We start from the raw sequence: 17242 nt of genomic DNA on the forward strand, positions 1-17242 counted from the left end.
TCCATCACCACAAATATCCCTCATGCCCATCTGCAGTCAATCCTCAGCTCCGTTTTTGCCAGAGGCAATACCAAATATCTACTTTCTGTCTCTAGATTAATCTTGCCTTTTTAAGATTTTCATGTAAATGGAATCACATAATATATTCCACTGTTTTGTGTCTTCCATCCTTTTCTTGGTAGAATATTTTTGAGATTCATCCATGCAGTTGTGTGTATAGTTAGTATACTCCTTTCTTTTTTTTTAAACTACTATTCCATTATATTGTTATATCATAATTTGCTTATCCATTGAATTGTTATTGTATATTTGGGTTATTTCCAGGTTGAGCTATTATGAACAAAGCTGCTATAAATATTCTTATGCAAGTGTCTGTGTAGATGTATATTTTTGTTTCTTTTGAGTAAATATTTAGGAATAGAATTGCTGAAGTGTAAGATGACATACATTTAACTTCATAGGAACAATCAAGTTTCTCAGAGTTGTAACATGAAGTGCCCCCATCGTGTATGAGTTTTAGTTTCCTCAACAACACTTGGTAACGTCAATCCTTTTTACTCATTCTTATTACTATGTATTAAAAAACACATGGTGGCTTTAATTTGTATTTCTTTTTCAGTGTTTCTGAGACTTGGAACTTTCTGCTTTATTTTTTCTGGGGAATAAATCATTCATCGCTTGCCTGGTTGGGCAGTGACAATAGTTGTCTGTGTGGGATGAGAGAGGGGAGCTGGGTAACCTAACTTCTATGTAGACTTCTAACTGAGGATACCCACATTTATCCTCCTCACCCTGTGGGTTCTGTGGCTCAAAATCTGAGCCTTTCAGGAGAGTTTCTGCAGCCCAGACAGCTTGCTTCATCTGGTCATCCTCCTCGACGGGCACTTACATCCCAGCTTTCTCTATGCTACATCAGTTACCCCTCATCAATCTGCCTTCTGTTGTCCAAAATTTTGTTGACACCTCTCAATTACAGCTCTCTTCTCTCTAGTTCTCTTTGTGCATTGATTCATTTAAAACTTTTCTTTAGAGGAAACAGAGAACAGCAAGTTCAGTTCTGCACATTGACAGTCACTTTCCTTTTCACCTTACTTTCTCATTTGTTTCTTCACTATTCCACACAAAAGTTATCAATGATAAAGCTAATAATCTCTTTAAGTTTAATTTTAGTTGATTTAAGTGTCTCAACTGAACCTCCTTTCCTTCACCCAGACTCCTTTTGTCCTTGATGTCCATGCTCCAGCTCTGTAGGTTTCCTCAAATTTCTTTTTCTTTCCATTTTTCTCTCGGGCTCCCCTTTCTCTAATGACCCTTAAATGGGGAGATGTCAGCATAGTTTGATTTCCAGTGGCTCTATGATACGAGTTATTTCAGTAAAACTCCATGAAGATTTGGCATTGCTACTCTTCAACAGCAGCCTGATTCTCTAAGGGGAGAGAGTTATTGTTCTATACGTGTTGCTGCCTGAGCGCTGCGAGATAAAATGTAGAGAGAAGCGTTGTGATAATTCTAAGGTTCTCTGGTTTCTTGGATTCCAAGAAACTGTCTCTTATATATAATGTGTTGACAATAATAAAATTGACCATTTCAAGCAAGATCTAAACCTGGGGATAAAAACAAAAAGGAAAAATAGTGTCTTTTTTTTTTTTTTTTTTTCATTTCCTTTTAGGAAAGCACAATTTTTAAACACCTCTCAGCTGGAAAGAGAAGATCCAGGTCATGCCAGTCTCACAAAATTCCACTCAGTTTTGCTGCGAACCTGAAACTTCTCAAAGTTAAAACTTATTAAAAAAAATAAATAAATAGAAAAATCTCAAAAGAATGGTACTATAACCAGAAAATATGCTTTAGGGAATAATGAAGCAATTAGACTACCAGTCAATTTTCAAAATACCTAGTGTGTCATTAAAAAACTTGATGATTGTGTTGTCTTAAAAGGTATTTTCTGAATTCTTTCTTTCTTTGCAAATTGAGAGAATTTCAGGGGCATAAGACAAATCTAAAATAATCTGAAAATACCAGTTTTGAATCTGGATTGCTTAGCAGTATGTTTGTTTGATCATTTCTGAGAAATTATTATTATTTTCTTTTTTAGTTTTTAGCCCCTAGTCTTTTATTCATTGGTGCACTATTAAGACATTGACTACAAAGATGGCAGTTAATTTGTAGTAATGGTCAGCTTTTCTGACTGACACTAAGTGTAAAATGTACTGTATGTTCCTATTTCTTACCATAGATGTCAGGTGACCAAGTCATACCAAGCTGTCCTGTATTTTAAGAAGAACAAATCGTTCTACGGAAAATGAAGGGAGCCCAGAAAGCTCAAGAGCTTGGAGACGGTATATGGCAATTTTCACCTTGAGGTAACTGGTCTCAGTCATAGGTGGTGGTGGTTATTAGAAACTGAATGACAGTCTCTGACCTATGCTTTTTCCAAAAGTGGGGTAAAAAGTATACTATGATTATTTTAATAATAATGTGCTAGTCTTTAGCCATGAAAGCTCTGATTGTTAGAATTCTCAGTAAGGAAAAATATGTCAATGCAGTTTTCTGTAACATACATAGGGGTCCTCCAATTTTTATGTAGCTGCATTTCTAGATAAGACATTCTTGTCTACAAAATATGAAATTTAATAATTAAAGAGAGTGATTTTATACTTTGTCTAGTGGAAGTGATTTTCCTGTTCAGGGAGCATTTCCTATCAGGATTTCCCTCTATACTGTGGTTTTTCCACTTTTTATCACCTGCGGGGAGAATATAATGCTGTCATCTTTAAAGAAAATGATCTGATTTCATCTATAAAATGTTTTTTGTAACCATGTATATATTTTTGACTGGTGAATAAATAAGTGAAGTGTTTTACATAAATTTACCTTTCAGTTAGCTCTTCATAAATATTCCTGTTTTCCCAGCATAACCAGTGTAGCTGTGGTGGCAAACTGTACTTGATTATTATTATTATTAATTTTTATTTTTTATAATGAATGAATCTGAGTTTAGTGAATGGTAATGATGAATAAAATTTTGTTGGGACAGAAGTCCCCATTTATAATGAATGTGTCTAGGAACGCTGTCAGACTGAAGCTCGAGCCTATTAGAATAACTACCATCTAAGGGTAAATCAGGGGTAGGGAGGCGGGGGTGGGTACAGGAGGTGGTGTGGAGGGAGGGGAAAAGGAGGACATGTGGAAATCCTGTCCAGACTTCCCTTTTATTATCAGCTTGCATCTACTTTGCATCCAGCTGGTTGTTATCAACCTCTATTTCCATTTCTTAAATCCTTCTTAAGACAAATTGCCTCATCCTTACCCCTGAAGTGTCCTCTCTAAAACTCTTTTAATTGGCCCTCCTGTCCCAACACCTCTTGCCTTTGGCCGTCACAGTAAACTAAGACTACTAAATACAAAGTGTCTCCACTTTGGGCTTTCTGTAGTGTTCCCCAATTTTCTTTCTATTTCTTTTGTCTTCTTTCTGTAGCATTTGACGGTGTTTACTTCTCCACTTTCAAACTCTAACATCCCACGGTTGTTTTCTTTCCTCGATATATAGCTGGGCAGTCAGAAGCACAGGTGATAATCTGGGTTTGTGATTGGTATCTAAAGTGTGGGGTTGGGGGATGGGGAGGGAGGCACAGTCTTGTAGGATGGAGCCCTTAAGCTGTGCATCTGATGCCATCTCTGGGTAAGCAGTGTCAGAAATGAGTTAAATTCTAGGACACCCAGCTGGTGTCAGAAAATTACTTTGTGTGGGAACTTCCCCCTTCCTCCTTTGGAAATTGGGTGCAGGATCCTAACTGAGTGATCTGAAGTTTTGATTGGTACTAGAATTATTTTATACCACACTTATTTTGAAAGCCCAAGGAAGAATCAGCCATGTGGAAATGGAGAGAGGGTGGAGTGAGCTGAATGTTCCAGGCAGGGGAAACAGTTTCTTCAAAGGCTAAGTGAAGTATGATATCTGTTGAACTATAGTGGACTAATATAATTGACACATAGAATAAGTCTGGGGAAGAGAAGAAAAATGGGAGTTGAGTTAGAAAGAAGCCAAAATATGAAAATTCTTTTATGACATCCTAAATGTATGTGTCAGCTTTTAACTGTTACCCTTCAACCTTGATCTGAGGAACATTTCTTTTATTGTGAAAATACATTCACCAGTTTAATAAGGAGAGACCCACTAAGGAAATAGAATTTGCTTTTTAATGCTTTTCTGCAGGTCTATTTCATGAAATTACTGAACTTTCCTAATAACAACCAAGTCATTACTAATTTAATTCTTTTGATCCCCCCATTCCACAGTACGTTTAGGATTAAAAAAAAAAGAGTACTAACATCCCATACATCATTTGAACTAGTTTTAGGAATCAGATTTATACAAACAAAAGTGAAAGGACTTAAGTATATTTGCACAAGAATAAATGTCCTTGAGTGTAGCAGCAAAAAGGACAAAAGAGAAACCCCAAATATCCATCAATAGCCGAATGCTTGAATAAATGTGATACATCTTTTTTATGGTCTATTATGCAACTGTTAAAAATCACGTATTAGATCTATTGATTCAGGGGGTTACTATGGTGTTTTGTTAATTGGGAAGAGAATGAGCTGGCAATGACCTTAGTATCATGCCCTCCTTACCCAGATTTTGGGATGACAACCTTAGTCAGAAATGACCTGAATTGTATTTCCATTCTTGTTTTGGTTGATAATTTTTTCCCCATGTTGGGCCTCATTTATTTTATTAATGACGACCTTTTCCACATCAATAACTCATGCTGGCAACATATCATTTCTTACTGATAATAGAGTTGCTAAACTAATTTTATAAAGAGCATGGTTTCTTCACTTGAAATTTTTCTGCATTTAGTTTTTAAAGTACACATTTTTCCCTTTTGATCTCATCAAATTCCAACCACCACATTCTTATTTCTCTAGATGATATATTACTTGCATCTGCACAGAGCCACATAATGCTAAAACCCTGGAGGTGTGATTATCCCAAAGAACGAGTTAGCATTTGCATCAGTCGTCTGCAAGAGTATCTCGTGCAAAATACTTTTTCAGTGTTGCTGCCCTGGAAGGAGTTTAATAAATATCCCTAAGTATAGACAGAGAACAATTTCTGACCTGAGAACTACCTGTAAAAGTTTCCTATTGTTGGGGTGCCTTTCCTTCTGACTGTTTTCACTTTTTCATCACCATATGTTACAGGATGAGAGGTTAGAATTATTTTACTTTGTGTTTTTGCTGTTTGCATCTTTCAATGAACATCATTAAATATTTTACAGAAATTGCTCAAATTAAATAGCAATTAAAAGAGCCTGTTTTCTAAAGCCATGCATAGTATTAATGACCTTTCAGATACAATTTTCAAAATTCTAGTATTTTTCTTTCTTTTAAATTTCCTACAGGATGTTGTATATGTGACCTTGAGCCTGTGAACATGTAGAAAGGAAAGTACCTTTCGGTCCAGGATTCAGAGTGGGGTCTTCTAGACTTGCACTTTCTTTGTCCTTCTTTCTCCCCACGTGTTTGGTTGTGTTCTAGCTCTCGGCACCTAATCAGACACTGAATAAGACCACAGGAAAGAGCCCAAACTCAAACAGACTGTAATTATGTGCTCATGCCTTTTAAAAGTAGATCAGTGGTAGAAGAAAGCGTGAAATTATTTACTGAAATATTTTAGGTTATCTGCAGTTTGAAGTTGTTCTTGTTACTCCTCCTCCTTCTTTATCCTGGATAACTAAAAGTACTCCATCATTTAAGCTGATTGTATTTTCCACTTTGTTATGTTTTTTCCTCAAAGGACTGCTTTCTTTATAGCCTTGGACCTGTTGATATAGTGTAATTTGCATGGTCTTTAGGTATTTCTGAGAAATCTATACCCAGACAAATCTTTGTTTTTCTTCCAGGCTCTATTTAATAAAGATTATGAAGAGGCTTGCAGTAGCATGATCGATTATGATTTCATGATGGTTATTAATGGTGTTTGAATGTCAGTTTTTTTTTTAAATATAGTCATTGATAATTGGGGATTTTAGCTATTTTATAATGAGACTAGAATTCTTTCAAAAATACTGCCACCTTTGAATCTAATTAGTTACAGAGGGCTGTAACTAATTAGATTCATTGTTAATGGATGCTTTTTTTTTTACTTCAGTTTAAAATCGAGCTTTTCTCTGCTTCTCTAAATAATTGGACTTATGGTCAAAAGCATAATAAGAAGTAAAAAATGGATTAATTATGAAGAAAACTGTAAATCTCTTTCTTAACACTCTTTACATTAATAATGCCATAGAAGATTCAGATGAGGGCAGAGACCTATCTTCACAGCATGGACGAAGTTGTATGTAGTCAATAACTTCAGGTTTCTCTGGGATTCATACATGTTCTGTCTGAACTTTCAAGGCCAACACTAAGTGCAAGGAGGTCAAACCAAGAAGCTCTGATCCCAAGTTACATTACTCAGGCACTAGAAGCACCTCATCCCACCCAGGTTTTCTTTTGGGAGTCAGTGCTTGATTGAAATGGTTAAGACATGTGAACGTGGATCCTTCTAAGGATCAAAATGGAATCAGTTAAATATGTGTTTATGGGGTCTGTTAATATGGATTAAGCACTTTATTTGTGTTACATTCTCATCACGGTAGAGGAAACAGACACATAAAGAGATAATTATTACACCGTGTGGTGAATGCCCTGGTGGAGGTACTGGGTTAGGGTGACAGGGCAACACAAAACACGCCCACAAATCAGCCTAGGAAAACCACGTAGGGCTTGTGGAGAAGGTGAAGTCTGATTTGTCTTTAAAGTTGATTAGAAATCAGTCAGAAGCAAAGTTAGAGGATGGCAGAGAGAACACACCAGTAACAAATGGAAATAATAAAAAATATTAATATTTTAATAAAATAATACTTTAATGAAATAATTTTAAAAGTAATAAGAATCTCATCATTTATTTAATCAAGAACTGTTTTAAGGGATGCTTTAAACCATGTCACCTTCCCAACAAACATATGGAGCAGCTGTTACTATTCTAATTCTGTGTGTGGGGAAACAATGGCACTGAATGTGGAAGTTCCCCAAGGCTACACAGCCAGTAAGTGACAGAGCTGAGGTTAAGATTCAGTGTCCGGTATTTTAATCACTCCGCTGTGGTTAACTGATGGGTGTACTAACCTGTAGGTGAACTGAAATTGCTGGATAAAAATCTTAGCTTGGGAAATCAGAAGACACAGCTGGAGAGACTGATGGGAGGTAGGTATTGATTTTGTACATCTTGTTAAGATTAGACTAGGGTTTCTCAACTATCTATAGTAAGGGACCAGTTTTACTTTATTATTATTATTTTGAAATTTCCAAAATGATGGCGACATAGGTTTATCAAATATACAACCAAATGCTTGGCGTGGTAAGCAGTGGCAAATTGCTATAAAAGATTCTAAGTGCTTGCTCTCAATTTCTGTGCTTTCCTAACCATGAATTGTTGACAAACAATTGGTGGAACCACATTTTGATTATCACTTATTTACACGTTTTACTTTGTACCGTGTGTCACTAAGGTTTCTAACCAGTCAGAAGGTCAGGTTATCATTCTAGGCACTGGTGTGTCTGTGAAGAAGGGATTAGGGGCTGACAGGACTGATTAGTGAGGCTAATTATGAGTCAGTGACTGTAGTCCAGTCAAGAGATGGCTCGGACCTAAACTGGGGCTGTAGATGCAACAGTGACAAGTTGAGACAGATGGTTTGAGCAACACTAAGGAAATACAATTAGCCTGGACCCATGAATATGCTTCCCGCATCGTCAGCTCCACTAAGAAACAGCTCTGTGTGATTGTCTGCTCAGCTTTCCTCCTGAAGTTAATTTTTGAAATATCAATCTCAGGAGCTACCCTCTATGTACTCCTTAAATCAAAAATGATTTTTTTCTTTCAAGCTACATGAGGCATTTAAAAATATTTTATTTATTTATTATTTAATTATTTTATTTTGGTGGGGGGTAATTAGGCTTGTTTATTTTTAGAGGAGGTACGTGGGAATTAAACCGAGGATCTCACATGCTAAGCATGCTAAACATGAGCTCTACCACTTGAGCTATACCCTCCCCTCTTACATGAGGCATTTTGTTGACGTGAAGGTCTTTTAGACCCTGGGTTCCAGAGCTTGAGAGACTGGCGGGGCTGAGGAAGGCAGGGTGACCTGCAGGGTTGAACTCAAGTGACATGCCCTCCTCTCATTAAACAGGTATCTTGTGTGGAAACAAGGGGCCATACTAAAGGGTAGTGACTTGAGAAATGAGCCTTGAGAGGAAAGGACAGGTGACCCAAGAGCTGAGGCTAAGGCTCTTTAAGCAGTTCAAGAAATGAGCAGCGTGTCCATCCGAGCAGAGGGCCAGCAAACAGTTCATGGAGAGCCCTGCAGCCCGGAGTGGGAAGAGGTTCGGGGCGGTGAGTGGTTTGTCGCAGGGGGGTAGAGGGTGGGTGCCAACACTCAGTTAAAAGGTCAGTGTTTCTGGCTTGGGCATTGAGATTTTAAGCAAGGACTTACTTGTGGTAGAGAAGGCTAAGAATTCAATTCTTGTGGACTTGAGTCTGAGGGCAAGGGAATAATCAATTTCTGAATGTGCCTAGCTCTTCAATAAATGCTTTATGCCTATAATCTCATTTCATTCTCACAGTAAATCTGCCAAGTAGGTAATACCCTTATTTTGAGAAAATTGAGGCTAAAACATGTGCCTAAATGTGGGCAGTTACGAGGTGGTGAAGCTTGTTGTCCTGCACTCATGTGCTTGCTTTTTTCCCAGGACACCTGTTCCTTCCAGCTGCAGTTGTCTTTAGTGTCCAGGTGGTGAGCCATTGCCCTCAGGGTTTCCTTCTGTAAGGAGAGCACAGAACTCAGTATCCGTGACTGGGGATTGCGTTGTTTGGACTTCATAAATATCCAGAACTTTTTTTCACTACAGAGCCCTTCCTAAAGGAGAAAGTCCAAGAGAAATTCTTGAAAATTCATAAATTAAAAAAAATTGTTTATTTTGGGGGGTTCGTAACTAGGTTTATTTATTTATTTATTATTGTTATTTTTTTAAATAGAGGTACTAGGGATTGAACCCAGGACTTTGTGCATGCTGAGCATGCACTCTACCACTGAGCTACAGCCTCCCTCTTCTTGCCCCAAGAAGTTTTATTCTTTTAACAAACTTTATTGATCCTCTTCTGTGTGTCAGGTATTATTTTAAACACTTAAGGTATATTAGTAAATGATACAAAACAAAAATTTACAATTGTAGTGGAGCAAAGATAGACAGTAAAAAAATAAACATAATATGTAAGTAATATAACAGGAGGTAATAAATTGATGGAAAAAATCAAGATATGAGGCATCAGAATTATAATTTTAAAAAAGATTTTCATGGTAAGCATCACTGATCAGTTGATATTTAATTTGAAAAAAAAAAAAAAAAAAGCCATCCCTGTACTCAAAGACTGCTAGTCCCACAAATCTGTATGCAAAGTGCCATTACACTTTTGAAGAAGCCTGACTGGGGATTTTTCTTTCAGCCAGTGCTACCTCTGCCTATTTTAGCCCTGTTCAGTGTCAAGACTAGTGTCCGGACACATATAGTCCCAGCCCTTCTTTGAGGTTGAATTAATGAGACAAGTTCAGGTAATCTTTTGGGAACTCTTCCCCACTGATGAGAGAGCTCTGAAAATAACTAGGGCTTAGCTGGGCAAAATGAAATTTTAGGAGATTATGTGAATATTATGCTGCAGTCTTCCTAATTAAATCCGTCCTGCTTGGCCCGGCCACATGATTTGACTTCTGCTCAGTGCCCTGAGTGGTGGATTACCTGATTTATATTCTGGCACCCATATGACGCAGAAGACCACACTAGCTGAGAAGCATCTGTCACCATTTCTAACTACGTTCCCTTGCTATTTCTCTTGATTCCTTTAAGATTAAACCAATATTTTGTGAATGTAATGTTGTATACAGATTTGTGAAGATTTTTTTTCCCCCTGAACTGTATCATTGTTGACTCTATTTAATGAATTCTGGTGACCTTGGGGAGTATATTTTTTCCCCTTTGGCACCCATCAGGAATAGAAAGACTCCAAGAGAATGTTGTGTTGATAGGAGGCAGTTTGAATGTAACTGGACAGATGTTGCAAGAACATGTTCTTCTTAATCAAATATGGTCTGTGATGCACAGAATATCAGAGGGCTTGAAAAAAGCCAAAACAACAGAAGCCTTGTGGAGCTGAAATGCAAGTGTACCACGGCTTGTTAACGGGGCTTAACGGCTTGTGTACTCTTTCACCCTGTTATGTGCCTAATAAAGTAATAAAAATGCATGAGGGATAAAAACGGTTCTGACAAAATCTCTGCTGTGAATTAGGATAGTTTTTGGAGTTACAACTACATTTTTATATGTGATTTAAACTACAACTAACAATTTGTGGAAATTATGTTTAAATGCGTCTATTTACCTTCTCCCATCATTACTTTATATGCACACATGTATTACCGAGGATAAGGTTTGGTTTCTAATTAATTTTCCAGTAAAATGACTAGCTGTTCTATTGATATATTTCTAAAATCACTCACCCCCCTACACCAAAGAAAACAATCCACAACGTTTAGAGAAGAGTTTTAAATAGATGAAATCTTTGTTAACGTGTCTTATTTGGCCACTGCTGGTAAGAACAAAGCAATGTGTATTATGAAACATGAAAACACTTTCCAAATGTTGGTTATGTTCTCAAACTCTTAAAAATAACTTACATGCAACTCATAAAAATTTGTATCATAATCTTTTGAGTAGTTACTGCATGTCCATGACTATTGTCACCGCATTATGTTTGTCATATTAAATTATAAAGGACAGAAAAGTTACTGTTTAGTAGCTTTTCTATAGTAGGCTGAATCAATCACAGAGGCTGACTAACTTCTTGCTGTGGGATGATCCATTATAACTATTCTGGTCAAAATTGACTTCTTTAATCAGTGAAGAGTTGCAAGTAAAATAGTAGTTAAATATGTGTGAAACAAAATACTTTTCCCCCCTTTTTTTCCTTTTATTTTTAGTATTCAGAAACATGTAGGTGACTCGTGTTTTTTTCCCAAACTGCGATTTTGTTGTAAGTTATTACTGTAATCATATGATGTATATAATCATCTTTTCTTCTAAATAACAGGGTTTTCAAAATTATTAAATTAGTTCAAGTTTGTATATTCAGATCTTGATAGAATCAGAGTTAAAAATATTTTGTTTGGAGCCTTTCACTTCCTTTACGACTATTTGTCTACTTATTTTTTTTCTTAGAAACTACTGTTAATTTTATGGTGGACTGAAATATGAATATTTTACTATGTAAATTTTAAATTTTAGGAATTAGTCTTTTTATGAACTTGTTATTTTTCAGGATTATGAACACAATTCATGATCACTGGAAAGTAAAACAAAATAAGAAGAATCATTAATCAGATAAAATTATGTCTATTACCTAGGAATAACCACTGTTAAGGTTTTTTTATATATACATCCAGACTTTTCTCTATATGTTATATATGTATTAGTATCCATATAATTCTTTTATTTATTAACATATGTGCAATGGCATGTATTTTATACATATATATTCACATGTAAACATATGTACCTATATATTACAAAAGGGATTCATAGTATAATTTTATGACCAGTCTTGCTTTGCTTATGGAAATTAGGAATAAGAAATATGACTTGAGACCCTTGAACAATAACAATGACAACAACACAAAAGAAATATGACTTGAGTCTTTATGGGTGGAGAAGACAACTGTGCCATTAGTTTAACTTTTTGTTTTATTGTTACAAAAAATCCTTTTCATATAATTATAATAAAACAAAACAAATAATTATATTTAAATTAATAAGTCTGTGCTCCCAATTTCACCCATTCTGCAATTCATATACAATCTCCATTTGAAACCTTTATTTCTTCCCTTTCCTGGTAATATTACAGGGCCATGTATAGTCTTTCTTTATATTATATTCAATGTTTATGATGGTGGAATATATGGTAGGTGCTTAATAATTAATTGATAATGGATTGTATACCTTTCTGGGATGGAGCACTTGTATTCATCTAGGCATGAAGTCTTCAGAAGCAATGACATTTCTTTTACTTGTAAATCCCCTGTGCGTTTAATGAATGAAATATTTATTTAAATCCTTCTATGACTTTGCAGAATGTCCCATAATATCCTCAAAAAGCATATAGAAGAATCTTTGCTTTTTTGGCAAATTGTGCTTTTAGGGGAGTGAGGGGATGTGAGACCTATAAATCTCTTCAGCCTCTTAATATTTTTATTTTAATGTAGATATTTTTTATCTTTTAAAATTATAGGTATACAAAAATAATGGATAATTCAGAATCTTCTATCTTGCAATCAGAAGCAATGCTTATTTTTAATTATTAAATTATTTTATAGCATGATGTATATATAATGCAAATTTAACTAAATAATGAAAACATGGAAACTAAAAAATTCTATTACGTTAATCCAGATGCATTACTTCTATCTGTAGCAAGCACTGAAACCTTTTCTGTAAAATTTATCCTTAAATTATTCAATAGACCTTGTTTTTAGGGTAGTTTTAGGTTCATAGTGAAGTTGAATGTAAGATACAGAAATTTCCTATGTCCTTTGCCCCCACATACACCTGGCCTCCCCAGCTATCGAAATCTCATACTGGAATGGTACATTTGTTACAATCAATGAACTGCATTGACGCATCATTATATTTAGCTTGGGAAAAAACTGCCAAACTATTTACCAATGTGACTATACAATTTGGGTTTTTTCTTATCATTGAAATTTAAGAGTTCTTTGTTTATTTTCCATAACAATCCTTTGTCAGATATATCTTCTGCAAATATTTTCTCCTTGTCCATGTCTTGTCTTCTGTTTTCTATTTTTTCTTGGTATGATTATTGACAGATTGTTTCTTTCAAGGAATTTGTCCACTTCATCTAAGTTACAAATGTTTGAGCCAGAGCTAGTTTTACTTTTCCTTTATTATCCTTTTAATGTTCATGGGATCTTTAGTGATGTCTCCTTTTAAAATTTCTGGTGTTAGTGATTTGTATCTTCTCTTTATTTCTTAGTTATCGTGGCTAGAGGGTTATCAAACTTATTGATCTTTTCAAAGAGCTAGCTTTTATTTTTGTTGATTTTCTCTATTGATTCCTGTTTTCAATTTTATTTTATTTTTCTAATTTTTCTTCTTTTTTGCTTACTTTGGCTCCTCTTTGGATCTAATTTGCCCATTTTTTTTAGTTTCTGAAAGTGGAAGCTTAGATGACCAATTTTAGATCTTCTTCTTTCCTAATGTATGCATTCAGTGCTATAAATTTCCCTCTAACCTGCTTTCCCTGCATTTCACAAATTTTAAGTATTTTCATTTTCATTTAGTTCAAAATATTTTTTAAAATTCTCTTGAGATTTCTTCTGACTCCTATGTTATTTAGAAGTGTGTTGTTCAATTCTCCAGTATTTTGAGATTTTACAGCTATCTTTGTTACTGATTTCTCGTTTAATTCCATTGTGCTGTGATAGCAGACATCGTATGATTTCTTTTCTTTTAAATTTGTTAAGGTATGTTTTATGGCCCAGAATGTGGTCTGTCTCAAGTGAGCTTGAGAAGAATGTGTATTCTGCTATTGTTGGATGAAACAGACAATACATAGCAATGATGGTGATGTTGAGTTCAACTATGTCCTTGCTCATTTTCTGCCTGCTGGAGCTGTCCTTATCTGATAGAGAGGTGTTGAAGTTTCCAATAGTAGTGGTAGATTCATTTATTTCTCTTTGCAGTTTATCAGTTTTTGTCTCACATATTTTGACACTCTCTTGTTAGGTGTAAACACATTAACAACTGTTATGTCTTCTTAGAGAACAGACCTCTTTATCACTACACTATGTCCCTGTTTATCCCTGACAACTTTCCTTGCTCTGAAGTCTGCTCTGTCTGAAATTAATATAGGTACTCCTGCTTTCCTTTGGTTAGTACTAGCACGATATATCTTTCTCCTTGATTTACTGTTAAATCTTTATGTGTCTTCATATTTAAAGTGGGTTTCTTATAGACAACATATAACTGGGTCTTGGTTCTTGTTCAACTCTGACAATCCCTGTCTTTTAATTAGTATATTTAGGCCATTGATGTTTAAAATGAATATTGACCTAGTTAGAGTAATGTCTACCATATTTGTTACTATTTTCTATTCCTTGTCCTTGTTCTTTGTTTCTATTTTTGTCTTCCACTCTTCTGCCATTTATAGTTTTAATTGAGAATTTTATATGATCCCATTTATCTTCTTCCTTAGCATAATAGCTATACTTAAAAAAATTTTTGGTGGTGGTCCAGAATTTGCAATATACACTTACAACTAATCCAAGTCTACTTTATGATAGCATTCTACCACCTCGTAGGTAGTGTGAGGGCCATTATAATAACAAAATAATCCTAATTCCTCCCTCCTGTCACTTATATTATTGTTGTCACACTTTTTATTTATATATAAGCATGTATAAGCAGATAGATAAACATATAATTGAATACTTTGTTTCTATTATTATTTTGAACAAATGTTGTATGAATTAAAAATAAGAAAAATAGAGGTTTTAATTTTATCTTTACTTATTCCTTCTTCAGTGTTCTTCGTGCTATCATGTAATTTAAAATTTCTGATCTACATCATTTTCCTTCTCTATGAAGAACTTCTTTTAACATTTCTTGCAGTCAGGTTTACTGGCAACTGATACCCTCAATTTTTGTTTGTCTGAGAAAGTCTTTATTTCTCCATGTTTGAAGGATAATTTTTCAGGGTAAAGAATTCTAGGTTAGTGTTTTGTTTTTCTATTAATGCTTCAAATATTTTATTCCACTCTCCTTTTTTGCATTGATTTGCAGAATTCAGATGTAATTATTATCATTACTCCTCTATAGGTAAGTTTTTTCTCTTCTGGCTTTATTTTCCACAGTTTGACTATGGTATGCCTGAGTATAGTTTTTTAGATTTTTTGTTTTTTTGCATTTATTCTACTTGGTGAAATGGGTCTGTAGTTTGGTGTCTAACATTAATTTTGAAATATTCTGTCATGATTGCTCAAATATTTCTTCTGTTCTTTTCTCTCTTTCTTCTCCTCCTAGAATTTTCACTAGGTGTCTGTTACACTTTTGTAGTTGTCCCACAGTTCTTGGATATTCTCTTCTTTCTTTTTATTCCCAGTCTTTTTTTCTCTTTGTTTTTCTGTTTCGGAAGTTTCTATTGACACTTCCTCAAGCTCAGATATTCTTTCTTCATCTGTGTAGAGTCTACTAATGGGCCCATCAAAGACACTCTTCAGTTTTGCTACAGTGCTTTTTATCTCTAGCATTTGTTTTGATTCTTTCTTAGAATTTCGGTCTCTGTTTTCATGATGCATCTGTTCTTGGATTATGTCTGTTTTGTCTGTTAAAGACCTTTGCTTCTAATCACAGTTGCTTTAAATGCCTGGTCTAATAATTCCAACATCCGTGCCAAATCTGAGTCTGGTTCTGATGCTTGCTTTGTCTCTTCAAACTGTGTTTTTTGCCTTTTAATATGCCATGTAAATTTTTCTTGATCACCAGACATGATGTACTGGATCAAAGTAGCCCAACACTGGTTTCTGTGGAGGTTTCTGCTTCAGCAAGTTGTGATTCTCTGTATTTGCCTGTCTGTTTCTCCAATTTGAGGGGAGTAGTCTTGCCAGTGACCTCACTTTCTGGAGGATCCAAGAAGAGTACTGACTTTTTAGTTTGTTTAGCTTTTTACTTGTTGTTATGAGTGACAACTTCCAAGCTTCTTACATACTGGCCTGGAAACTGGCAGTCCAAACCTTTTACTTGAGGTATGTCATACAATAATAGATGACATGTTTTATAAAACAGCTAGCTAGTTTCTGGCAGGCAGAATCTTTGATTTCCAAAGTTAGATTTAAAATAAGTAGTACTCCATGTTTGTTGTTATGAATTTAAAAACAAACAACAAAAGTCCCCCTCCTCCCAACCCTTGAATATTTGGCTGCCTTTTTAAAATTTTTGAACAAGTGTTTTCTTTTTTTGGTTTATTGTATTTTGTTTTGGAAAAAAAAAATCCCTTGTCACAACCTCTCAACAAAGTGACAAGATTTATCTTTCTAGATACATGGCAAGAACAAAATGTGATTTGTAATTATAAAAATTAATTTTATTATTCCAAGTACACAGCAAACTCTATTTTGTTAATGCCTCTTGATTATTTACATTCCTTATAGTCTTCTTTTAATAGTGGTCATTTTCCACATTGATTTAACTCTTTTTATATAGCCCATTGTTTATTTTTCTTTGTAGCTCAGCACTAATAATAAGTAGCATTCATTAAAGTAATAAACCTTATAATTTTAAGAGAATTTATCTTGCATGGTATTTGTAGGTCCCTCCTTGGGCAAAAATATATCATTTCATGGAAGTCTTTATATAACGCTAATATTTTGAACATATAATTTGCATCTATTCTGATTTTGTAAATTCTGTTCTCTGATCGAGCAGGCTACGAGCTGCTCTTGAATCATAGTGGGCTAGCCACTTTTTCAGAATACCAAAAAGGGAAAGCTCAAGAATTGCTGCATCTATTTAAATTTTCTGTTGCTGAAAGATTTTCATTAATGATACTTTTCATTGATTGTTTCAAGTTGCCTGTCGCTAGAGGTCTAAGCAATTCAACAAGTATTTCCTGCATAAGGCAAATTCTCAGCATGAAGAGTTATTTTTAAATGAGAAAAAAAAAATCTCTAAGTAGTGTTGAATGATTTTGCAAGCTCCATTTCCCCTCCCCCCCAAAGTCATATAAAGCATGATTTTCAATTTGTAGGGAAAAAAAGTACTGTGATACTATAGTTCACAAGAATAGTCAATGTTTTATATTGAAGACCTTTATGATACATATTTTTCAACAAATATTGTTAGGGAAAATTTTTCTCTCTTTGGTAACTGGCATATTTTATGATTTTTGGATATGGGATTTACTTTGCTACCTCCCCTCCTTCTTTTGATTGCCAGGAAGTTAAGAGTGAAATTTAAAGATCAATTACTATGGTAGGCAGAATAATGGTTCCCTAAATAAGTCTATGTCCTAATCACTGAAACCTATGAATATTAGGTTGTGTGGCTGAGGAAAATTAAGTCTGCAGAT

The 17242-nt window shown here is 34.9% G+C and overlaps 1 long non-coding RNA gene across 2 annotated transcripts in view; it reads left to right on the forward strand.

Moving 5' to 3' along the window:
- The window catches only part of LOC105093636 (uncharacterized), a 697614-nt gene that overhangs the window by 320058 nt on the left and 360314 nt on the right, over positions 1 to 17242 (forward strand). For both annotated transcript variants that reach the window (XR_010377608.1, XR_010377607.1), the window contains one exon: positions 2237 to 2363. This is a non-coding gene — a long non-coding RNA (uncharacterized LOC105093636). The remainder of the gene's footprint in view (positions 1 to 2236; positions 2364 to 17242) is intronic.

This window comes from Camelus dromedarius, chromosome 1 (assembly GCF_036321535.1).
Source record: "Camelus dromedarius isolate mCamDro1 chromosome 1, mCamDro1.pat, whole genome shotgun sequence".
NCBI lineage: Eukaryota > Metazoa > Chordata > Mammalia > Artiodactyla > Camelidae > Camelus > Camelus dromedarius.